Below are 12,992 nucleotides of genomic sequence, written 5' to 3' on the forward strand. Positions count from 1 at the left end.
ATAAGTTTTTTGAAGATATCTCTAAAAGCCAGTCTACTCCAAGCAGATAATGCCCCTTTTACTTTCTTTATCTTCTGTTTAAAAACCAAAAAAAGACTGCCTTCACTATCCTCAGACCAATTCAGCTTCACTATATCCAGAAAATCTTTATGCTCAGTCCAAAATTTCAAAAACCTGAATGGTTTTATGAAGTTCTGAACTTCCTCACCCAAGGTAATAAGAAGTGGGGCATGATCAGATCCAGTCCTGGATAAATGCTCCACTTCAATGTGACCAAACCATTGTTGAAACTGTAAGTTAAAGAAAATTCTGTCCAATCTTTCAAATATACAATCATGACTCCCTTTCATTCCACCATGTAAAATGACTGCCTTTAAAACCAGTTTCAAATAAATCACATGAATTGATACACAAAGCAAAGTCCTCATAATCCCGAGGGACTACAGGAACTCCACCAATTTTCTCCTCTTCATTCATCACTACATTGAAATCTCCCCTACCAGCCAAGGCAGATCATAGGAACCAGCTAACTGATAAGTACTACCCCACAAAGGCAGTCTTTCAACTTCATCACATTTAGCATAAACCAAAGTAGTTATCAGAAATCTGCTGCTCTCCTGAAGAAACAGTTTCAAAGCGATTTGCTGTGTTGTATCAGATAATATTTCCACATCTACATTCTCCTCTACAAAGTACCATATCTTTCCATTACAATTGGCACCAGCCTGATGCATCCCTAACATCCTTTTGAATTTTTGAATATGTCTAACATGTTGAAAAGGCTCCATCAAAGCAACTAACATAAGCCTGTAATGTCTATGTAGCATTTGAAGCCTGTGAAAAGCTTGTTGTGTCTGCACTGATCTAATATTCCAAATGAATGTTTTAATCATCATTTAAAACTTTCATTTATTTGTGGTAGATCTCTTTGGCACAACCCTGGTAGACAGCTGTGACTCTGTACCAACTTGTTTCTTTCCTTTTATCTATTTCTTGCATTTCTTTCCACCTTTGACCTTTGATTTTTGAGAGACATTAGCTTGTTTGCATACCTGCTCAAGCTTGTACTCAACAGACTCCTCCAAATCATCTTTATTGATGTGATGGTTCTCTTTATCCTCCAAAGGAATTTCAACTTCTTCAGCATTATGAGAGACAATATCATGTAACCTCTGCATTGGGGAGTCATTCTTCAATAACTGTAAGGGCTGAGCCAAAGGACTGTTAAGAACAATTGCATTTTTAGCAGCTGCTTGAGGTGAATAAGAACCACCTCCACCTGGATCATCTATATCAACCATATCTCCTTTAACCACATGATTGATGTCACGACCCAACCCAAGGGCCATGACGGGTACCCGGAGTTAGCCTACCGAGCACCACCTAACATGCTTCTCCAATCTTATCTCGGTGGACCACATATCTAACTCACAATTAGCATAACCTGAACGAGCATAAATTCTCAAATAAAAACTAATTTACACACTAATCATCAACTCCGCCCCATAAACATATATATAAGCCCACAAGGCTACAGAAATGATATACAAAGTGTGCACTGGTGAGGTTACGAAACTTCTACTATCCGCACATGTCTACGAGCCCCTACATAAAGTACTGGAAATCATAAGGACGGGACAGGACCTCGCTATGCCCTAAATGTATACACAAAAGGGAATACCAATAGACTGCGGCTCCGAAGTAAGTGGAGCGCTCCTGAATCTTCGCTGATGAAGCTCCCAGGGATCAGATCTGTCTCCCTATCTACCTGCGGGCATGAACGCAGCGTCCACAAGAAAGGACGTCAGTACGAATAATGTACTGAGTATGTAAGGCATGAATAACAATATAATCAAGACATAAAGAAACATGAGATAAAGAGATAACCTGTGTATCTGACTGCCTCTTAAGGCGGATACCATGCATGCTAACTTTTACTTTTAAAGCAACATTATACATACATACATACATATATATATATATATATATATATATATATATATATATATATATATATATATATATATATATATATAATTAAACTGCCCGACCATATAGGTACCATATTATCATCATTAGCCCGCGTTCGGGCCTCCCGCGTCCGAGGTAATCATCTCACGCTGCCGACTAGTGGTGCTGCCCGGCCATATAGGCACGGTAATATCATACATCATCCATAAGCCGCCCACCGTAGTGGTGCTGCCCGACCATATAGGCACGGTAATATATATATATATATATATATATATATATATATATATAAAGCATGCATGAGAGCCCAATTAAAAGCCACAACTCTGTCGGAGTGACATAAGGTCGGTAACCTCCGATTTATGTTATGGAACAATTATCGACGCTATATCTCACCTTGAAGGAACAAGTATCATAAGGTGAGATCATTAATAATGAATAAAGTTGGTAATCATGTGACAAGCTCAATAATATCATGAAGACATTGAGAACTTTAAGCTTTGGCCTTTCTAGAATGAAAATCATCATCATAATCATCATCATAATCATCATGACTATCTTGTCTCACTTTGAGGGAACAACAACATAAGATGAGGCCAACTATCATGAATGTAATCAAGAATTATATGGTAAGCTCAATCATGTCATGATAACATCTAGAACTTAGGCTTTGGTACCACTAAACATGGAGTCATCGTAAGAGTCTTGAGAATTAAGGACCTCTAGCATTTCTAGGAGTAAGGGTAATATGGATAGCATATATGGGATCATAATATAGGAATCATGCCTTTTGAAGGAAAAGGTTGACCTTACATACCTTCACGTCTTCTTAACGACTAAACGTTTTCCTCCCAAGCTCGCAAACTCTACATTCAAAAGGATTCGTGACAACGTTAGTCTTGAAAACATGCTTAAGTTCAAACTAGAGCAACTAAAAGGCTAACGGAATTTGGGCAGCATTTCCCCTATTTCATCAACTTCCACCATATTATAAAACAACTCCTAAACAACAATAACAACATCCATAATATCATAATCAAGGAATTATATTTAATTTAATCCCAAATTTAACCAAATCCCTTTTTTGAGTTCACCTCATAGTCATCTTCTTCATTACAACATTCATGGCTTCTCCACTTTAATTCTTTTTCCTTTCTAAGGGATACTAAACCTTTACATCAATCCAATCGTATAAATAAGATGAATAACATACCTTATAATCAAGTAACTTCACCTCACCCAACTCCCTCTGTCACACCCCGACATTTCGAGGGTGTGATGGGCACCCGACCCTTACTTAGGGCCGAGCGAACCCTCAGACTCCTGCTACACAGAAAATCACATCGAACTTTCTAAATCGGATAAGGTAAAATGCATAGTAAATTTTTTTTTCAGAAATATTCTTTCAAATCGAACAAATGCATATAATCATACAGAATCCAGTACATAACTCAAACCTACGTATCGGCTGATGGAGCCGCTTACATACAAACAACCAATACTCACGACACTGTCTGCAAAGTCTCTAACATAATCCAGAACCATAACATACGAACTCTAACTCGGCAGCACTCCAGAAGCAAATGGGGTTTGCTGACCCCGCTGGATCGTCTTCCGTAATAACTTTAGGTCACCTGGGAGTACCTGCGCGGCATGAAACGCAGCCCCCGAAGAACAGGGGGTCAGTACGAAAGTGTACCGAGTATGTAAAGCAAAAATATCACAAATATAATAATAGCCCGGACCAGAAGCACAGAAATATACCAGGCATAATCGAATCCAAATCCAAGACAGACATACCGAGTTTAACTGACAGAATCATCGCACAGAGCTGGGGCACAGATGTAACTGATACCATCGTAATCAGAGACAGAGGTACAGAACGGAACAGACTGAGTCATGGTCCGGATCAGACTACCAGAAGTATAACATACAGAAACGTAATTTAGCCGGAAAGACAGAAGGGTAGCGGACAGAACCATAATCTTATCAGACAGACCGAAATGTACGAATAGAATCATAATCGTATCGGACAGATCGAGGCGTAACAGACATAATCGAAATCCAGACGGACAGACAAAATCACACTCCAGGCGGGCAAACAAAATCATATTTCAGACGAACAGACAGAATCAGATTCCAGACGGATAGACAGAATCATAATCCAGAGTTATATAGAGTCATATGCCATATCAGAACGCCGTAGCGTATCGGATCAGATGTTGCCACCGGTGAATCATATGATGTTTACAAAGAGTGTGCCACCTCGAGCTCAGCCCAGTACAGTGGTCACACCATACACAAACATATCGTATCAGATCATAGCACATCATATCATATCAAAGTACGCGTCTACAAGGGGTATGCCACCTCGAGCTCGGCCCAGTACAGTGGTCATCCCATGCGGAAACTGCCCGTTTTTCCCGCTCGAGCTCTGCCCAGTACACGGGTCACGGACCAGTCTCGGGAGCTCGAGCTCCGCCCAGTACACTCCCAACGCGTCTGCCTGGTATCAAATCGCACAGCGCAGATACTATCCGCTTTGGGGATCGAGCTCAGCCCAGACCACCCCTCACGATTTTATTTCAGCACACTATAGGCAACATAGGGAAATAGCGCACGACAGCATAGCTTGGTCCGGCTCAGTTAATAGACATGGTAGGGCTTGCACGAACGGAGTAGTGAGAGACCAGATACACATATTTTCAGACTCGATAGATACAAACACTTATTGACATTTGAGGATTATAGACGTAATTCAGAACGATCAGAATTGATACGTGATATTTACGGACACATTTACCACAAAATCGTTACGAACGTTTCAAAACGAATTTCGATCGACGAAGTAGTTCAAGGAATCGGACAGTAGTCATAAGGCACATACATAACTTTTTGGAAGGCACGATGGAATGTATCAACACAGAATGTCTGGGGTCATTTCACGTGTCCAAGCATTTTATAAGACTTGTGCAAGTGATTGAACATACTATCGGAATATTCATAACGGATTACTCGAACAGATTACTCATATCCGAATACTTATCTCAAGATAATTCTAGCAGAGTACTTGTAGCGGAGCACCTATGCCCGGATACTCGTGTCAACGGAAGGGCATGCAGTCGAATTGTAATAGTGCACACGGTCAATAACCCGGCCCGGAGGACCGGTGAACAATATCATAATAATGGGCACGAGCGGAGTAATGAACGACTGATACAATTTACGAATCGGAAGAGCTATAGGGCCCCATATAGTCATATGTCGGCCCGTTAATCAAACTAGTCTGAACAAGTGGTCATCACGGGGTTTATTTTGCAAAAGTTCTTCAAAAATTATGTTTATAGTTCAAAATGTAAGTTAGAATGTCGAAATAATTTTGTAAGCTTGATAAAATCATAGGTTGACCCAATAGTCAAAATAATTCGGGTAATTAATCAACGAGGTTCATTTCACAAAAATATTTCCAAAATGGTCGTTGTGGTTCAAAATATAGTTTAAGATATCGTGGCGACCAAAACATTATTTTATGATAGTCAAAATTCATAAACGAAAGCCCTTTACCGGCGTTATGCCAAGGTGAACCTTATAGGGCAAACAAAAGGGTTTCGGACTTAGCGGGCCCACTTCGGGTGAAGTCGATGTGGCGGACATGATTTACGGACATTTGAGGTCTATGGAATCAAACATAAAGGTTTCGAAGTGATCCGACTATGTTTGCACAAGTTTTAGACGTTTGGTTACTTTCTAGCCAAAATAGGGTCCTTAAGCTTCAATGGAATTGAATGAATAGTAGTCATTTTCTAATTCAGATTTCAAGGAGCAGAATTGCTCCCGCGATTCCGATTGTTACATCCGACGTTTTTGCTTATTCGAAAATTCAAGATAAATTGACTTGTAATGAATAAGGCCACAATTGGACATTTCTTGGTGTGAATGTGTCGGTTATAAATACGTTGGTGTGGAATTACGGAAGGAGGCCAAGGGCAAAATTGGAATTTTGAAAACTTGCTTCATGAATTACAAAATAAAGCCAATTGGACTAAAAAAAAAAAAATAAGAAAGTGAGGCCCAAATTTAAGGGCCCAACCGGCCACACCATTGATCCAAGCCCATGGATTAATTAAATTCCATGTGACATTATATAATTATCCTAATCTATAGAACATTCAAGAATAAACAAGAAAAACCAAGAACAAGAAAAGAAAGAAGCCAATTCGGCTAGAGAGAAAAAGAAAGAAAGAAAAAAAGAAAAAAATCCTTGGAGCTTCAATCTTGATTCAAGAATTCTAATTTTGTTGCAATCTTGCCAAGTGCAAGATTCTCTACAACTTGGTATAATTATCTTGCCAAGAGGACAACTTTAGTGGCAAGTGAAGAACTTGAAGGAAAGGTAAGAATTTTGTGCTTTTGTTATGTTGTGAGAGGTGTATGTATGATGTAGTGAGTGGAAATGAATGAAAAGCATGAAAATTTTGTGTGTTGGAATTGGATGTGTGTTGGCCGAATATATGCATATTTATTGCATAATTATGGTGACTTGAATTCATGTTGAAATCTAGTTGTGATTATGGTAGGACTTGTATTAGAAATGAAAGTTGAATGAATTAGGGAAAGTTGGAAAAAAATAGTATGTGGCCGTGAGATGCAAGGAGTGAAATGGAAGTGAATTAAATTTTGTTAGTATGTTAATTGTGTTAATTGAGAAATGAATGAAGGAGTAATGGTTTTTGTTGTTATGGAAGAATGGTTATTAAGTTGTTGAAGGAAATTATTTAACTTTGTTATGGTTTATGTAAAAATGGAAATGAAAGTATCAAGAGGTAAATTATGATTTTGATGGATGATGAATATGAGAATAATAAGTTTGGGTTGGAAATGTAAGGTTGAAACGCAAAATGTTTCGTTATGTCGAAAGGATGGCTAGTGATGCCATATCGTATGTTTAATGCATATTGTTGTTATTGATGCTATTTCTGGGTTGTTGTGATGATGAATTGAGCCGAGCTAAGTCTTGGGGATGTCTTATATACAGAGGAAATGCTGCCGAAATTTCGGTAGGCAAGTCTGTGTTAAGTTGAATTATTGAAAAGTTTGAAACTAACAAATGGTAAACTTGACCATTTCTAGATTTTGGACGAAATTGAAGTCGACGCCAAGCGAGCGTAAGGCGCTATCGAGGTATGTGAAGCATTTCCCTTTGTTCTTAGGCATGTTCTGGATGTGATAGGCTCGGCCGCGAGCCTTAAGTACGACTCCGTTCCCCGGAATTCGAGACGGAAAACCGCTCCAATTCCTTCAATTCAATTGAAGCTATTTTCTTACAAATTGCCTTTAAAGTGCGTTTTGTACAAAACATCCCTAAACGGAGTCGGAACACTTCCAAACGATTATGGATGACCTCATAAGGTATATTAGCGATAATTTACATATGTTGCCTCGAGTTGGTCCGAGGCGGGCCCGCAAGGCCCGATATCTTCTGTAATACTTTATATACTTCCGTTTTATCCGATTTTCTCAGAAACCATCTGAACTATTATTTTGATTATGATACAACTATTTTTATGAAATTCTTACAAAATGATTTCTGAACATCTGAGAATCTGATTCTGATAATAATCTGTCGTGCCTTCCCAAGTAGGATATAGGCGCGTACTATGCATACTATCCGGATACTCTGATTTTGACTCGCCGTTTGGCACCCTTCAGTTTGATTGAGTCTGTATGTAAGTAGTTTCTCATTTATCGGTTCGTGTCTGTCTCAATGCATTCCTTCACTGCGTCCCGAGCCAGGTTCTGTTATCGTGCATATTTCTCTGCATTGTTCACCGCGTCCCTCGGCGTGCGAGCCGAGATCTGTATGTCTGTATGATATTATGATCTGTGTATGGGGATGGCGGCCAGGATGGCATATGATCTGATCTGATTCTGTTTGTCCACCGCGTCCCGTACTAAGAGGGCCGAGTTCTGTTACCGCGCCCCCAGACAGGGCCGGGATCTGTATGAATGTATGCGTGTGCCATCTGTATTTATTTAAGCACATGACTCTGTATGATTCTGTATGACTCTGTACTACTCTGCATGCATAATTCTGTCCGACATACTTCTGTCTGTCCGTCTGAATTACGACTATGTCTGTATGTCCGTATGGATTCTGATTCTGTATGTCCGTAGGGATTCTGATTCTGTATGTCCGTATGGATTTTTTTTTTCGGTACGCCCGTATGGACTCCGATTCTGTACGTCTGTATGGATACTGATTCTGCTCGTCTGTCCGTATTATGATTCCGTCTGTCTGTCCGAACCATGATTCTGTTTATCTGTATGAACCACGACTCTGTATGTCTGTCTGGATCATGACTGTGTCCGTCCGTCTGATTTATGGGTATGTCCGTTATATTTTACTGACTCTGGTTCGGACTATGTTTATATCTGCTATGTTTCTGCTTTACATACTCGGTACATTTTTCGTACTGACCCCCGCTCTTCGGGGGCTGCGCTACATGCCCGCAGGTACAGACGCACCAGGTGATACGCCGCCAGCGTAGGTTTCTGACTCTGCTGTTTGAAGAGCTCCTTCGATCCGGAGCATATACTTTTGGTATATATATTCTGTTCTTCCGTATGTTCTGTATGTATGGAAATTCTGGGTACGGCGGGGCCCTGTCCCGTCATATGATTCTGTATGTCTGTAGAGGCCTGTAGATAGATGTGTGGGTTACGAGTTTCGTCGGTATGTTAGCCTTATCGGCTTATATGTAAATGTCTGTATGTTCAGGTATGTATGTATATATATGTATGTTTGCGCGCGTGCCGTATTTGTATCGACCTACTTCTGTAACTTCTGTTAAAAAAAAAATCCGTATGATTCGAAAGTCGGTCGGGTAGGTATGTACGGGTACCCAGTTAGGGTACCAGTCGCGGCCCACGGGGTTGGGTCGTGACAAAAGTGGTATCAGAGCGGTTAGTCCTCGGTATGTCTACAGGCCGTGTCTAGTAGAGTCTTGTTTATCGATGTGTTGTGCACCACATCTATAAATAGGAAGCTACAGGGCATTTAGGATGTTACCCTTCTTTGGATTCTTAGATCGTGCGATAGAACTGTATTAGTAGGATGATCCTCTCCTAACGATCTGCTATGTTTCAGTGATGCCTCCGAAGAAGGCAACAGCTGCCCATAAGGGCAAGGTGAGGATAGAGGCAGGAGAGACCAGCCGGGCCCCGAGGGTTACCAGGGCCAGTGTGCAGCCTGCACTTGAGGATGTGCCCCCGTCGTCTGGATCTGTTACACCCCCCTTCCCGGAGGATATCAGAGCAGCAGAAGCTGCTAATCGGGAGACGGCTCCACCGCAAGCTCCTGAGGTTCTAGTGCCCGAGCCTCCAGCTCCACAGGCAGGGGCGGAGGGTAGGGCCATGCGAGATGCGGTTCAGTTATTGACCACATTGATGGCGGAGCAGGTTCGCAGGCATGGATTTGGGGGTGGTCGTGTGGACAGGTATGAGAGCTCCAGGGCTCGTGAGTTTTTGACATGTAATCCTCCAGAATTCTCCGGGACAAAACCTGAGGAGGACCCCCAGGAGTTCATTAGAAAGATGGAGAGTACAATACGATTGATTAAGGCTTCGCCGTTTGAGTCTGTGGAGTTGGCTTCGTATCGATTATATGAGGTGGCGGCAAATTGGTATGAGTCTTGGCAGCTCTCCAGGGGTGACGATGCTCCCCCAACGGTATGGGCCGAGTTTACTAAGGCCTTTCTTGATCATTTTCTACCACCAGAGCTACGGAGAGCTAGGGTTGATCGGTTCTTGAACCTGAGACAGAATGGTAGAAGTGTTCGCGAGTACAGCCTAGAGTTCAACTCACTGGCTAGGTATGCGCCCGCCATAGTAGCCGAGATGGCCGATAGGGTGCACAGGTATGTGATGGGACTAGACCCTTATCTGATTGACGGTTGCTTGGCCATGGCTTCTTAGCCAGGGATGCATGTAGCCCGGGTACAGGCATACGCCCAGGGCATGGAGGACCGACGTAGGGAGCGTCGGCCTGATAGGGGTTATGACAGGGGCCGGCCTAAGAGAGCCAGATCGGCTGGATATTCAGGGGGATTTCAGGGTGAGCCTTCCCAGCGGCAGGGTAACAGGTATTCGTCCCAGCCAGCCTACAGTACACCCCCACAGTTCACGGGACAGACCTCCAGAGTCCCAGGCCCACAGGTGAGCAGAGGTCCCGGTCAGTCGAGGCCACCCATACCCCCATGTTCTTACTGTGGGAGACCCCACCCGGGGGAGTGTTATCGCGCTACGGGCGCTTGTTATTTTTGTGGGAGCCCAGACCATCGAGTCAGAGAGTGCCCGCTTAAGGGCAGTTCAGGTTCAGCCTGGCCTACTGGGTCCGTTGCAGGCTCATCTTCTCCTTCGGCGGCCATGCGCCCCACGGGGCGAGGAGCACCGACACCAGCACCAGCGCCAGCGGGTCGTGGCAGAGGACGTGGTGCAGCTTCTGGTTACAGCGGTCCTTCGAACCGCGTGTTTGCTTTAACCGGCCGGCAGGACCCAGGAGTGTCTGCGAGCGCACGCCCAGGTACGCCAGCGATTCTTTTTGAGAGATGTATGTATGGATAAGTCTGTATTTTGTTGCATTACGCGATCTTATACTTCTGGGTATTAGAAATAGTAAGGTAAATGTTAACTTGGTAGGTACCAAGATTCAGAAAGGCAATATGGTAATTGTATGACTTAGCCGGGGGTGGGACCCGCTACAAAAATTTTCCGAAAATTTGCTAAGACCCCGATTTGCTCTAAAATTACGCGACAAAGGTCGTGCGGGGCGATCGACGAAATTATATCAGCCCTAACGCGTCGAAATGCATGAAAGTTTTGGAGTTAAACGTGCTCAAGCCAGAGCAATTCTGGGATGGGTGACCCCCTGGGAAGTAATGCAAAGTTTTGCACAAGTGTAGGTATGATGGATATAAATGAAAAGTTTGGGGTAATATAAAGGAAAAGAGAAAGTGTGGAGTAATTAGTGCCTTTACAAAATCCACACAGACCGACGCGGAATTAAATGGGCAAAAAGAAAAGGGTACAACCCCACTCGGGAAATTGAGCGAATTCGAATAACAGTCAAAGATGTTCGCCAGTAAGATAGTAGTAAATATATGTGTATGTGTGTATGTGTATGTGTATGTGCGTATGTATGATTTTCGTCTGGTACCCATATGGATTGAAAGCCGAGTCCCGGCAACTAACATCGTGATCGGCGAAAGGTTTTACTAAACCGAATACATGAAACGAAGCGGGGGTGAGGGCACAGATGCTGTCAAGGACTAGAAAAACCCCTATCCCATTATAACTCAGTCTGGTATGACGATGTCTGAAAAGGAAAATGAGTATGGATGGTAGGAAAGACGAAAGATAAGAAATGCGAATAAGCGGAATCTTTGAAAGAGTCGATAAGCGACACGCGAGACGATTTGTATGATAACTTGGCTAACCAGGTTACCAATAAGGGAATTTTCCATAAATCACTGGAGCCTTACTAAGAGTGATCTGATTCGGCTTCAGATTCTATCTGTTATACTTCTGCACTTCCGATTCTGCTATGGCTCTGTCTATTACGCCTCTATGCTTCTGAACTCGATTATGTTCCCACCTGATAAATCTTTGTACATCCGATTCTGAATATGTTTCTGGTCGACATACTTTTGTATGATTGATTCTGAATACGTTTCTGTCTGACATATCTCTGTACGATTAACTCTGATTACGAATCTGTCTGACATACCTCTGTATGTCTTACTCCGGATATGAATCCGTCTTATATGCCTCTGTACATCTGATTTCGATCGCACGCCTGTCTGATACATCTTCGTATGTCTGATCTTGATTACGACTCTATCTAATACATTTCTGTCTGTCTGACTTTGATCATGATTCCGTATGATACATTTTTGTACGTCTGACCCCGATCTCAAATCTGTCTGACATACCTCCGTACCCCTGACTTTGACTACGAATCCGTCCGCCATGGTTTAGTACGTCTACCTCCGATTACGAATCCGTCCGATATGCTTCTACGCGTTCGGTTCTAGTTCTGAATCTGTTGGTATGAAGTGTCTAGTATGAAGTGGGATTACGAAAACGTGGTAGGGATCTCAGGAGTGTAACAAGAAATGATATGGACTATAATGTCTGGAAAGCGTTTGTCTGTTACAAGAATATAGCTTATGGTTTGATGATTATGTGGGGTATGAGAAAATATATTATGAAGGCATTTGAATCAGTAATGTGAAAAATTACCCCATAATGTTGGTAAAGAAGCCATGCCGGAAAGTCAGTAAAGGACGACTATAAAGAGAACCCTCCCGAAGTAGTATGACGCCCCATAAGGTCAATTTAACATTCGAGGACGAATGTTTTTAAAGGGGGGGAGGATGTTACATCCGACGTTTTTGCTTATTCGAAAATTCAAGATAAATTGACTTGTAATGAATAAGGCCACAATTGGACATTTCTTGGTGTGAATGTGTCGGTTATAAATACGTTGGTGTGGAATTACGGAAGGAGGCCAAGGGCAAAATTGGAATTTTTGAAACTTGCTTCATGAATTACAAAATAAAGCCAATTGGACTCAAAAAAAAAATAAGAAAGTGAGGCCCAAATTTAAGGGCCCACTGGCCACACCATTGATCCAAGCCCATGGATTAATTAAATTCCATGTGACATTATATAATTATCCTAATCTATAGAACATTCAAGAATAAACAAGAAAAACCAAGAACAAGAAAAGAAAGAAGCCAATTCGGCTAGAGAGAAAAAGAAAGAAAGAAAAAAAGAAAAAATCCTTGGAGCTTCAATCTTGATTCAAGAATTCTAATTTTGTTGCAATCTTGCCAAGTGCAAGATTCTCTACAACTTGGTATAATTATCTTGCCAAGAGGACAACTTTAGTGGCAAGTGAAGAACTTGAAGGAAAGGTAAGAATTTTGTGCTTTTGTTATGTTGTGAGAGGTGTATGTATG

Source organism: Lycium barbarum, chromosome 2, assembly GCF_019175385.1.
Source record: "Lycium barbarum isolate Lr01 chromosome 2, ASM1917538v2, whole genome shotgun sequence".
Classification (NCBI taxonomy): domain Eukaryota; kingdom Viridiplantae; phylum Streptophyta; class Magnoliopsida; order Solanales; family Solanaceae; genus Lycium; species Lycium barbarum.